Below are 14,358 nucleotides of genomic sequence, written 5' to 3'. Positions count from 1 at the left end.
ATTATTATTAGTATTATTATCATTACAATTATGCATACCGTATTTTGCGATTTTCACAGAAAATTGTTTTTAAAAATATAATTATTTCAATAAATTATTAGTTTATTACTAGTGATAATTTTATTAAGATGATGAAATTGTGAAATTTGTATTAGGTTTGAAGCAACAATAAAAAAATTGTTGTGTCAAGTTGCAAACAATTTGTTCTCGACAATCAGTTAGAAAATCCAATGAGCTTCTGAATTGCAGTTTTGAGGCAAAAATATAATAGCAAAGATCTTCCACAGCCATTCCTATAAGGAAACACATACCAATAAGAACGGTAATCAGCTGTCCAACCTTACAACCAAAACGAAGCAAGGCGAACAATAGTGCCAAAATATCACGGAGAATAAATGCCGCACAGATAGAGCAAAATAAAGACGAAGTGTCCAGAGCAATGCAACTGCTAGCAGAGGGTCAGATAAATGACGCACTGTTAACGGCAAACAACTTACTGCAGAATACAAGTATACCAGTGAGAAACAAACGAGCACAACCATGGTTTAATAAACAGTGCTATGACAGTCGAAAAGAAACCCTACAGGCCTTTTGGAGAAGCAGGGACTGCAGGAGAAAAGAGGACCTAAGAGCCTATGCCGTAAAAAAAGAGACTATACAAACAACTACTGGGGGAATCAAGAGCAGCGTATATAGAAACAGATGCCAAAAGAATTGGAGAGGAAGCAAATACAGACTCATTCTTAGCGCTAAGGAAAAGGAATCAAGTGAAGGCAAATGGAATTCCAATCGGAAACTGGGAAAAGCACTTCCAAGAAATTCTAAACGAGCAGAAGAAGGAAGAAGCGTTCCCCATAGTCATGCCAGAAATCCCAAGTGAAAATAAAATTCGGATAGCTCCAGAAGAAATCAGGGATTTCATACTAAGAGCGAAGAAACGAAGAGCCCCCGGACCAGATAACATCTACATTGAGCATATAAAAGTCTCAATAGAGACACTGATACCATTCTGGACAGAACTATTTAATAAATGTGTTCAGACAGGAAGAATACTGATGATTGGAGAATAGCGAAGGTGAAACTATTATATTGCGACTTTTATTTCAAAACAATAATGTAACTTTTATTGTCACAACAATAAACTCTTTCTATAATTTTATTGAATTTAAACACTCCCGTCAACAATGGGATTTCCACTCCACACAGCAACACAGCGTTCGTTATTGCACTCCACAGACGACAATGACAATTCACTTGGATTATTGAGAACAACAATGTACTGCTAATCTCAACTAATGTTCACAAAGCACTATTTACAAAACAAAACTGTCAGTTCTCAGTTCACAGTTCGTTGCCTTTGCTCGTTCTTATAGGTCATTCACTCCAGTTCACAGTATATAGAACCCAAGACTTCTAGAGACAGTCCACTGCACTCGAACTCAGGACTTCCGGGGACAGTCCACTGCACTCGAACTCAAGTCTTCCAACTGCGTTGCTTTCGCCTGGACGCTGCTCAAGTTCACTCGCGTGTCGAACCCTAGACTCCTGGGCACTGCTGACTCACAAGTTGTGCTCGCTGTCCAATACTAACAACTACTCACTGACTCCTTCGCGTCTCCTATTTATCACTAAGCCATAGTTTCCAGAAACTACGATTTCGCGAACAATCTCGTTACAGTAACCGGATCGCGTGGCTTTTGGAAACTTCCAGCTTCTCCCTCTTACGTCCGTCCCCTCCAGTTCGCGCGGCCGCGCCGTGCCACAGTGCTGCCGACTTGCGTGTTTCCCTTTTCCGCCGCCTCGCGGAGCTCGCCTCGTCTTTCGCCAGAGCAGTGTATATTAGAGAGTACCCAGCGAGTTAGATACTATAGAGAGGCTAAAGACTTCTGATAAGCGCTCCCTGCGGAGGCCAACAGTACTATGGATCGTTCCCTAAAAAACATGGCGGTCTATAGTACCGCCAGCCTCCGCAAGGAGTGCTTATCAAAGGTACACTGTAACGAGTTGGTACATGTATTATATTTTTCAGATACATCAATATTTAATTTAAACATTTCGCTATAGGTTTTGCTGATTTATAAATGAAAAAGTAATAATTAAGATTTTAAAATTTCCAAAAATGTCTCATTCCCTCGGATTTAAATGAAATGTACCGTAAATCATAATATTCGTTGCTGGATAATTAAACCCTCTCAATACAGGTACCATTGCCGCAGAGAATTATAAGATAAGACGGACTGAGCGTAAGCGAAGTATCTGTATTAATAAGTTTGTACCATCAAGAGTTTAGTATTTATTGTGTTGATGGGGCCTACTCCAATTTTCTTTTTATTAATGCGTAGGGCTCTTTTTGTTACCAAAGAGGAAAGTTAGCACTTGCATCACACACAATTTGTCATTATTGTTCAAAATAATGTAAGAACAGTTTTATTCTGCAAAAGCCTCTGCCTAGTTGCGAGACACGTGTGAGATCAATGCTTGTTTCAATTTATATTAGACTACACGATGTCTCCATCACGCGACAATATTTGTTTCAAACTATATTTGACTACATGATGTCTCTATCACGCGAAAAGAAGTGTACCTAGCTGTGGCTCCTGTTGTTTCTGATAACAATGTTAATCGTAAGTATCTTATCGTTTCAATAAATGTGGTGAGTTATAATCATGAGTAACTTTCTATTAGTGTCATTCTTTAATTATTATGTTGCATGCTAAGAGATTATTTGTAGTTTTAATAATTTCAGTTTTCAAAAGTTCTCTGTGTTAATTCCAATTTCAAATGAATTTTTCTCAATAACTTAATTACTGGATATTTTTTAAATTTTCGCCACTACCGGTACCTTTCCTATATTTTACTACTATTAGTTACATACGTCGTCTCTCTTGATATCACCTGGTGAGCACTGAATTACATAATTTCATATTAGGTTAGATTAGCTGTAAGGTAATTAAATTTGTGACGAAGTAAAAAAATTATTTATTTTTCTTCTGCCGATTAAATTCATCCGTCTTTAGGTGCTTTGCTTTGGTTGCATCGAGTATAGCTTGTCATTTAATATCTGGGATATATTTAGTGAAATTAATAAAACATAGGCCTACAGCTGTTATAAAACGTAACGTTTTGTGTGTATTTTACTCTTTACTTATTAACATAGTCTTAATATGTAACTCAATTCACAATAATACTAACTTCATCACAGTCATTTCCTACAACATCCGAGCCACGCCCCTTTGTTTTGACTAACCGAAACATGGCGGACCAATGTTCAATTGTCTTCAACTTTCTGAGGTCTTTGTCCTCTCTATAGTATCTAACTCGTTGAGAGTACCGCATTCTCGGCGGCGGCAGCCATATTTACTCCTGGCTCGGCACAGAAGCATAAGCAGTAATGCTAGAAGGAAGGTCATTAAAGGCGATATCATACATGTTGTTGTGGTTTATTGAATACAGGAGACAAGGATTAATAAACATTATTGTCATAGTGAAATGACTCATTAGAGATAACACTTTATTATTTATGTTATGTCCATTTCAATAGGGATAACATCAGCAATTTTCTATGCAATTCTCGTACCAACACTTCCACTGCCACCATTTAGCAGATTGTTGTAGTGCATTTGCTATAACAGACAATTTTCTTAACAATAAATATATTCTAGTTCTAAAATACAGTGACAAGACTTTTTCAAAAATATTATGACAAGTTGGGAACGTACGAGTTGAAGCGTTAATAATTAAAGACTTCAAATCCTTCAGTGTCAACTCTTTTCTACCAACGTTACACATTTTTATACATGTATACAAGTGACATATCCTTGTACGACTTGAGAGTCACTAATGTGCTAATAAAATTTATAGATTCATCCCTGTTATCAATTATTACTATTAGAGATGAAAAACAGTTTTCACAAATAGTATATGCCTATAACTTATTTTGTTTATTTTGAACAAAACTGATCCCAACAAGTAGTAAAGAGCTTGTTCACTCAAATTAATATTTCTGTTTTAAGTTAAATTACAATTTAGCCTAGGCTATATCAATTTCCTTTTGCTCACATTCATCTTCACTAGACCTTTCTGTTTCGGGATTACTTACATCTGTACCTAGAAACTCAATTAATTGTTCAGAATCGCAAACTGCGTAATTTCCATGCTCCGTTTATGAGAAAAACTGAGAAATCGTAACGCAGTTTTGAATTCTTTTGCATCCGGGATTGGATTTATGGAACAGAGAGTAGAAAATAAATTTTCTAACGCATCTTGCGTGGATCTATCTAGCATAAGATATTTGAAGTTCGCTTTATTATGACAACTTTCTTGAGAATCAAGAACTGTTTTTGTTACCAGTATTATACCAGTTTGGAATGGTTTCCAACGTCCGCTTTTGCCCACCTTGATATTTTCAATTATGAATATTATGTCATTACTTACTTACGGCTTTTAAGGAACTCGCAGGTTCATCGCCGCCCTCACATAAGCTCAACATCGGTCCCTATCCTGTGCAAGATTAATCCAGTGTCTATCGTCATATCCCACCTCCCTCAAATCCATTTTAATATTATCCTCCCATCTACGTCTCGGCCTCCCCAAAGATCTTTTCCCCTGCGGCGTCCCAACTAACATTCTATATGCATTTCTGGATTCGCCCTTACGTGCTACATGTCCTGCCCATCTCAAACGTCTGGATTTAATGTTCCTAATTATATCAGGTGAAGAATACAATGTGTGAAATTCTCCGTTGTGTAACTTTCTCTATTCTCCTGTAACTTCATTCCTCTTAGCCCCAAATATTTTCCTAATTACCTTGTTCTCAAACAACCTTACCCTCTGTTCCTCTCTCAAAGTGAGAGTCCAAGTTTCACAACCACACAGAACAACCGGTAATATAACTGTTTTATAAATTCTAACTTTCAGATTTTTTGACAGCAGACTAGATGACAAAATCTTCTCAACCGAATAACAAGAGACATTTCCCATACTTATCCTGCATTTAATTTCCTCCCGAATGCCATTTATATTTGTTACTGGTGCTCCAAAGTTATTTGAATTTTTCTACCTCTTCGACGGATAAATTGATAATTTTTATATTGTATTTCCATTTCGAATAATATTCTGGTCACGAGATTAATCATATACTTTGTCTTTCAGGATTTACTTCCAAACCTATCGCTTTACTTGATTCAATTCCCGTGTTTTCCCTAATCGTTTGTGGATTTTCTCTAACATATTCATATCATCCGCATAGACAAGAAGCAGTAACCAGTTGAATTCCAAACCCTCTCTGCTATTCTGAACGTACCTAATGGCATATTCTAGAGCGAAGTTAAAATGTGCATCTCCTTGCTTTAGCCCGCAGTGAAACTATTATGTCGTTGAGAAATTAATCATTGAAGTATATTCCTCCTCTTGTTTGTGACTAAATGCTAATTTTGTACATCGACAATTGATTACACATTGATTAACTGCACAACAACACGGCATTCTTCAAGATAACAATGAAATATCACACTAGAAACCTATGTTCCTACGCAAGTCTTGCGTTGTACAGTCTCTCCGCAGGAGTAAATATGGCCGCCGCGGCGGCATTTGTCGGATCAAAAGAATGCGGTACTCTCCAATATACACTGCTCTGTCTCTCGCGACCCTGCCTTCTGTGAGAAGAGTGATCGATTCCCGAGGCAGCTGTTACATTATAAAGGGAAAGGAAACACCGACAACCCTAATTCAGATAGAGGAATCGCTCTAGAAAATAATATTTTAAAGATATTTATGAAAGTACTGACAGCCGAACTAGAGAAGGAAACAGAAAATCAAATACCAGATTGCCAATTTGGCTTCAGGCGGAATGAAAGCACACTATAAGCAGTAAAACTACTCATCGATGAGATAGAGCAGGCCCTAAGGGGAATAACGGTGAAACCGAAATACTATGCTGTCTTTATAGACTACATGAAAGCTTTAGACCTTCTAGACAGGAAGTAATTGTTGAAGAAAGTCAAAGGACTGATCGGAGACACCCATCCTCTCGGACCAATATTTAACAATATCCTGGCATATAATTACATCGAAATCGACGATGGAATCACCACCTCGATCAAAATAAGGCAAATAAACGGAGTGTTACAAGGGGACCCTATAATTCCGCTACTGTTCAGTGTATAACTTAATGCTCTCTCGAGTGCAACTTTCTGTTATTATATACTAGAATGTGGCATAACTATCCGAGCTCCAGTGTTGTCACTGGCCGAAAATAAAATGTACCAGATTTCTCTAAAAATTGTACCAGATTGTACAGATTTTTCTATAATTTACCAAACTTGTACCGACCAAACTTTCTCGTGTAGACACTTGTACAAATTACAGATACAGAAGAAAGAGCATAAACACATTTACATAGACAAAGAAGACTACGAAAATAAGGAATACATGTATCTGCAAACATGTTTTATTTTAACAAACAAAATCACAAACATTAAAAAAAAACTCAGAAACTTTATTTTAATCTTATAATATTGATGATAACTATTGTTGAACAATACACAATTGGAATAGATTGCTAATCATACTAACATTGTCAAAGTTTGTAAAATATTTAGGACATTAGAATAACAAAGTCATAGGTAAAAAGTGTTTAGGCCTATACATTGCGACAAATACCATATTGCGAATTGCAGCAAAAAGAAAAACAACAAAATAGTAACTAACTATAATGAAAAATTTAATACAATAGACAGAATTACCGACAAATGACATACCCCCAATAGAAACATCAACAACCAAATTTCTTGGTTTCCATTTAATAATACATTAAATTGGAAAATTTTTATTAAAGAAATAGCTCCTAACTTAGCTCAGCATGCTTCGCAATTAGGTCGTTACGACAATTTCTAAACAGAAGTACACTGGTGGCCATAATTCTGGAAACTTTTTGTTTTTGTACTGAATTATTATAACATCTGCATTGTTGGAAGGAAGTTATTTGGCAATGGACTGAAAGCAAGAGCACCCAGAAAAAATCTATTTCTCAACCAAGGGCAACGAGAAAATCGTGTAAATTGATGGAAAAGTATCAATCATGGACCAATGATGGCTGGGCAAAAGTGATATGAAACGATGAAACAAGGATTTCTATATTTGGAAGTGACGGAGTCAAATACGTTCATCGCCGAAATGGAGAAGCTTTGAATCCTGAGTGTCTAATCGAACAGTCCTTGCAGAAATACTAAGTCCACTGCTGTGTAGGACTTCCTATATCACTTTAGAAGATTTCCTTCGATCTTTCAATGCTAATCCACAAATCTGCCTCACATCTCTTGGACTTACTTTAGGTTTTCTACCAGTCCTAGGTATTGTTTTACAAGATTTTGTGGATTTGTACCTCTGCCATACCTTCTGGACGCCATACACTTTAGCACCATTACCAAGTTTTCTTGCACTTTCCTTGAACGTGTAGCCTTCTTCTCGAAGTGTCACTGCCCTAGAAGGTGTTCAGTCCTTTCGTGGAGCCATTGTGATAAAATGATCAATAAAGTTTGTTGTAAAGCAATCAGGTGTTAACCTAACGAAATCTTAAGTCAGATTAATGATAGAAACACATTAATAATGTCTATATTTTATCCTAACAGTGCTCAACAATGCTTCTAATGATTAACAATAATCTTATAATCAACAATGGACCAGTTTTTATTACAGTAAGTACCGGTAATAAGAAATTATAATGAAATCTGAAATTAATATTTAGAACTTAAACGTCAAGAACATAATTTCCCACATAGTAATGATTATTTATTGTTAAAATATTCAGGATTTAATATAATACCTTTACACTAATCCCATAATTAACGAATCAGTCACGAATAACATTTTCAATTGTATAAATCTGTGAATCAATACAAATGTTATAATAATTCGGTACAAAAACAAAAAGTTTCCAGAATTATGGCCAACAGTGTATCTTAAAAATAATATATTTTGCCTATTTTCATTCTATTATGTCCTATGGAATAATATTTTGGGGAAATTCTGCAGATAGTAAAAATATATTCTTTTTACAAAAAAGAGCAATTAGAATAATAGTTGGAACAAAGGTTAGAAAATCGTGTAGATTATTTAAAAAAAATTAGAGATTCTGACCTTAACAAATCAATGTATACACTCTTTAATAAATTTCCTCTTATGCAATAAATAAAATTTTCCAACTAATTCAGCCATACATAGTATGAATTCCCGCAAAAGAATGATTTTCATATGCCATCATTATATTTATCATGCTATCAAAGGGGAGTACGTTACTTGGCGATAAAAATTTTCAATAATCTTCCTGAAGACATTAAGAATCATAACCAAAACCCTGCATTATTCAAGGTAAAACTAAAAAATTACTTAATATCTCACACTTTCTATTCTGTAGATGAATTCTTGACATTTCACAGTACTGTGTAAATATTTTAATACTACTGTATTAAATGGTAAAACTAATTGCATTGTATAATATGTTATTGATATTAAGGTATTAATTCTGTACATATTTTATATTTGCATTTTTATTTGTTAATTTAAGAATTTGACATGTTCTTTATTCTATGCTATAAAGCAAATGTAAGAATGTTATGGAACGAATTATCCATCCATCCATCCATCCATCCATCCATCCATCCATCCATCCATCCATCCATCCATCCATCCATCCATCCATGTCTGTATCGAGAGTTGTTCCTTTTCCTGTTTGTCCGATAGGTCCTATCAATGAGAAATTTGAAAATGAAGTTTATTTAAGATTGGTTCAATGGGAAAGGAGTAGTTTCATAGTGTAAGCAGATAGCTACAAAGACAGAAAAACAGATAAATGAACAAAGTGGCACTAAAAAGTTCTAAGAAGGATTGCGAACTTTCCTAAGATCAAACATACAACACGTTTGATAGAGACAGCCCCCAAGTCATCTAAGAATCACCACAAGCGAAATCAGGGAGAACTCGAGCTCTCCCGAGAACACAGTGTCGAAATGTTCCCGAGTTACACCTTCATTCAAAAATGACAGCACAAAGATAATGAGGGTAATCACTTTGGTACCTTTACTAAAATGTAAAATATATATACAATAATTTGTGCATCTTTAATATCACGCACAAGCAGTCAAAATACAAAAAACTAAAGATGGTAGCTATATTACATTTCATGACCGAAAAGAAAAGTGTAACTCACATTTGTTTTGCTTATTGTCTTCCGTGAACGTAAAACACAAGTTGAAGCCACGAGATTCACTTACACAGAGATTACAAACATAGTCAACACAGATCTCATGTAGTTCGAACTGGTTTTCATTAGTAATAGTGCTCGCGATGGCTATTTTTCTTAAAAGTGTAGAGATCTCCCAAAACGACCCTAAACAAGGAAAACTATCTCTTTATATGGGTGTATTTAAGTAAAATTATGAACTATTAATAGAATGGCATATTTGAATCGCATAGAATCAAACTGCACTTTCTCCAAATTATGAAATATGAGATTAAGTGCAGAATTTTGCATGAATGTGATAAACTGCTCGTTTGGAGTGAAACTAGAAATTATCTGCTGTAACTTTAGTAGTAAAATCACCGTGTGGGATATACTGTAACTACACTATTTCTTCGTATTTTTCTGATAAAATAACATTTTTTGATAAAGTGTACTTCGCTTTTAGGCGACTCATATGTAAAATTTAATATAAAATGTGTTCCTTATCCAATTGAATTCATTATATGTGTTGTTAATTGTTGGAATACATCCACATTTGTCACGTGTACACTATAATGTTTGCAGAATCACACAGAATCGCTGGACGAGTTCTTAATTTATTCCTGTTTTGTTAGCATTTTGTGAGGCATTAAAAATCTTCTTGCCTTGTTGCCGTCATTAGCAGTCACACATTCAGGTTTCATTCTATCAACCAGAACACCCATTTCACTTTGGAATTTTTTTGAAATTATTTTCTTCCTGGATTCACACTTCGATTCGTCGGTATCACCTCTGATCTGCCATTTTTAATCATTAATCTGTAGGCCATATGTAGAAGATATTCGAAACAATGAATCTAGGTGAAGTGTGGAGAGATCGAAATCATAATTTGTGGAGTCCACAGTTTGTGTCCTTCGTCACTGGGTCTATATTAATATCTTTGGGAAGTGCATCGCAAATGTAGTATTTCTTAGACTTTTGTTCTCCGTTAGGGTAAACACATTGGTATGTTCCAGAACATTGATTTGCTGTTGAGCCTTATCTGTCTCTTCTCTGATTAATTGTAACATTTCTTTCTGGAAAATGACTTTAACGGATCTGCAAAATCTCTAGATGTCCGAGGATTTTGCTACACGATTCGGTTTTTAGGTTCATTAATAATAATAATAATAATAATAATAATAATAATAATAATAATAATAATAATAATAATAATAATAATAATAATAATAATAATAATGTTTTATTTTAAACTGGCAGAGTTAAGACCATTCGGCCTTTTCTTCTACTCAACCAGTAAGATACAAAATTATTACATTACTATAAACTAAACACAAATAATATTGATATTAATATTTACTTGTCAGGCAACTTCACTTTTCATAGTTATGGTGGACCTCTACGTGTCTGCTTTTCGATCCTCCATCCCTTTAATATATACTATCCTTTTACATTAATATTGTGACAGCGACGTGAGATTCGAACTCACGACCAGCGTCCCGCAAGAAAGCAGATCGCACAGGCTCCACGGAACATTGAGTGACGTCGCGCGGTGGAGAGAAGAGAGAGTGTGTATTACGTCAACGCGACGAGGCTGCGCGCGCAGCTGCTACTTAACGCAGTGAATGTGGAACGACCTTCCCGACTATTCCAGAAATCCGTCGAAGTGGAAGACTCGCGAATTTTCGAGGCTACGTCGCTGTAGTTATAAATTACGGTCGCGAAGGAACGACAGCAGTTTCTGAGTTTTTCAGTTGATTAGTCAGCCAGTCAGTGAGAAAGCCAGAGCAAGCAAGCCAGCCGGAGTTCGACTCGAGTGTGCGTCCGCATCTGCGTCAGGATCCGAAGGCCTGAGTTCGAGTGCAGTGGACCGCAGTTGGAGGGACCTGAGTTCGAGTGCAGTGGACCGCAGTTGGAGGGACCCGAGTTCGAGTACAGTGAACTGTCTCTGAAGGTCTGTGGTTCGAGATACCGTGAACTCGAGTGACTGAGATAGAAGAACTGTGAACTGAGAACTGGTAGTTCTGATTTGTAAATAGTGCTTTGTAAATATTAGTTAAGATTAACAGTTCATTGTTGTGCGTAATAGTCCAAGTAAATTGTCATTGTCGTCGGTGGAGTGCTATAACGAATACTGTGTTAAGTGAAAATCCAATTGTTGACGAGAGCGTTTAAGGCGAATTGTAGAAAGGAATTATTGTTGTGACGAATAAATTACATTGTTGTTACTAATAAAACTCACAATATATTCCTTTGCCAAGTATTCGTGATTACTTTCTATTCTTCTATTTTAACTGAATTGCTATCTGTCCTTTCCTATCTATCCTCTTCTATTTTCTCTCATACGGTACCTAGATACTCTCCCTTTTATTTCTCGAGTTTCTATTTAATATTACTGATCTGAATGAAGGGGCAATGAGCTACGGTGAATAGTTTAATGGTTGCATTGTTTTGACTTTTTCCATTGCTAATTTCAAAAAATATTGTAGCACACCGTTTCCAAGAGTGGATCTTTCTTCGTCGTAGGGTAAAAACCTACCGTGGAGATCGTTACAAACAGCTAGTCTGTCTGACTGATCGACGACCGTCAGGTCGGTGCGAAATATAAAGACGGAACACACGATGTCATAAGCTGGTGTAACATGAAATATAAAGAATGAAAAGAAGAATACCCTTAGCACTTTCTTTTTTGCCATCCCTGACTTTCTTGCACTCACTTTTCAGCACACTTATTCCTCGCTAATTCCACCCTCCTTACTATTCTGTCCTCATTTCGCCATTTAATAACCTCTCAAAAGTCCTATCTATTCTGTCCTCACAATCATTAATATCTGCTAGTTATAATTAATATAATAAAGTATAATACATCATACATAATTAATACAACACAATAACAATAATTCCTTTTATCTTTCCAATACACTTGGTGTGGGTTTCAAGACGAACTAATGAAATTATGAATACATTTTCATTACACAAAATTCTAACTTCCTTCCCACTCAAATCTTTGCTGTTATCTGATATGCCCTGAACTGCCGTCGCACTCCATTTGCAAATTACAGTTTATTAAGAATTACGTTGTGCCACAATTTTAATCAAAACATCACACTCTCCACCGCTATGGAGTAACAATTAGCATTCCTGACCTTGAAACTAGTAGGCCCGCTTTCAAATCCCGGTTGGAAAAAGTTACCTGGTTGTGGGTTTTCCGGGGGTTTTCCCTCAATCCATTAAAACCAAATGCTGGGTAACTTTCGACGTTGGACCCTGGACTCATTTCGCCGGCATTATCACCTTCATCATATTCAGACTCTATATAACCATAGCAGTTGAAAAAGCGTCTTAAAATAACCAATTAAAAAACATCACACTGCACACTGAATAGTGTGATCCAGTTGGTCTTTGTAAAGTTGATTCTGCAACGAAAGAAATTTCCTCCGGACTAAGTTCTTTTAGCAACTTACGCCTAAACTTTGAATTTCTCTTTTTTTGCTCTTATCGCTGCTTTCCCTGAACAGTTTTCTTGGACGACGCCAGGCATCGCATCACCAGACATAGAAGCAAAAACATTTAAAATTTCTTCCGAAAAATTAAAGCCATCAATTCGACAGTCAGCATTGTATTTTAAGAATCTTTTCTGCCTTCTATGGCACTTTAACAAGCGGGACAGAATTTTCAATGAAAAATCTTCGATAACTGTTTTACGTTTATTTTCAACATAATTGCTAATAGAGTTATAATATCATTAAGAAATTTGTCATTCTGTGATTCAGCACTACTCCGGTACCAAGCTCCAAAAAGTTGCTGGCGGAGTATAGCCCGCCACGGCGCTGAAAATGATTAATATCAATTAGGTTCGTAGATAGACGCAACCAAGCACATGAGTAGGCCATTTAGTTTTGCAAAAGCGAAAATTACCAGAAAAATATTGGTTACAGTTTTATTATTAATAGACTTCGAAGTTCAGATCCCAGTCGAAGAGATACAGGTTAACTCAGTGTTTTTCAAACTGTGAGGCGCCAGTGTGTACCAAGGGAGGCACGAGAATGCGAGCATTTACTTGATTTTTGTACATTCTTAAACTTTAAAGCTAGAAAGCTAAAGCCCCGGCTAGAAATCTTCGTATGAGATCCAAATTTCGTAGAGACAATAATTAACCCTTAAGACAACCTTTTAGATACCCACGTTTTTTAATATCTTAAGAAAATTTTTAATCACCGCTTTCGATATACAGTAGTGTGAGGGGTTTTCGAGATCCAAAGTACTGATGTGAAAATTTGTGCGAATTCAATAAAGCGAGTAACATGAGCAAGATCTTATTATTAATATCAAACAGCGACGATGCTCAGATTACTGAGTAACTTCTTTTTATTAATATCACTCAACGCATCTTAACCCAGGCTGAATTGGTTTGTTTCGTCTCCCGTTGTTACACCTGAAATACTGTTATTACTTATTATACACACTGATTGTGCAGGCAGATATCTGCACATCTGTTTTGTAGGAAGATTTGTAAAATACGTAGGAACTCTGATGTGCATAGTTACAAAGATTTGTACAGATTTGAACGGGAAGTGTGCAGTGACTTATGGAATATTTCTTATCAGAATCGAACGAAACAAAAGGTGGAGCACTAAGCAATACAGAAAAAATAAGAATATTCCGAAGGTGCTAAGAGATTTTAGTTTTCAGGTTGGTGTAGCAGAAGATCCTGGTGTTTCACAAGGAACTGTGTCCTTAACATTTTTGGAAGTTGTCTGTGCAATTAAGGAAAAAGTAGACAATTGAATACAATTCCCAACAATCATTACTGCTCTTGAGGAAGTAAAATTCAATGGTCAAACAAGTACATAGCCTACATTTCCTGATGCTATAGGGGCAGTGGACTGCACTAACGTGTTAATAAAAGAAACCAACAATATATAGGGATGAATAAATAAATATAAAAGGAGTCCCCAGAGCAATGGAAATGAGATATTCACCAGCGTTAAAGTCAGGTGACCTGGTTCTGTGCACAATTTCCGTTTACGGAGAAATTCTAGTGCGTGTCGTATAATGGCCGACAATATAGCGAATACATTACTTCTTGGAGATGCGGGTTATGGAATTACACCATTGCTAATTAAAATTATCAAAATCCC

The sequence above is a fragment of the Periplaneta americana genome, chromosome 8 (assembly GCF_040183065.1).
Source record: "Periplaneta americana isolate PAMFEO1 chromosome 8, P.americana_PAMFEO1_priV1, whole genome shotgun sequence".
NCBI classification, from domain to species: Eukaryota; Metazoa; Arthropoda; class Insecta; order Blattodea; family Blattidae; genus Periplaneta; species Periplaneta americana.
Note: the sequence above shows the minus strand (reverse complement) of the source record.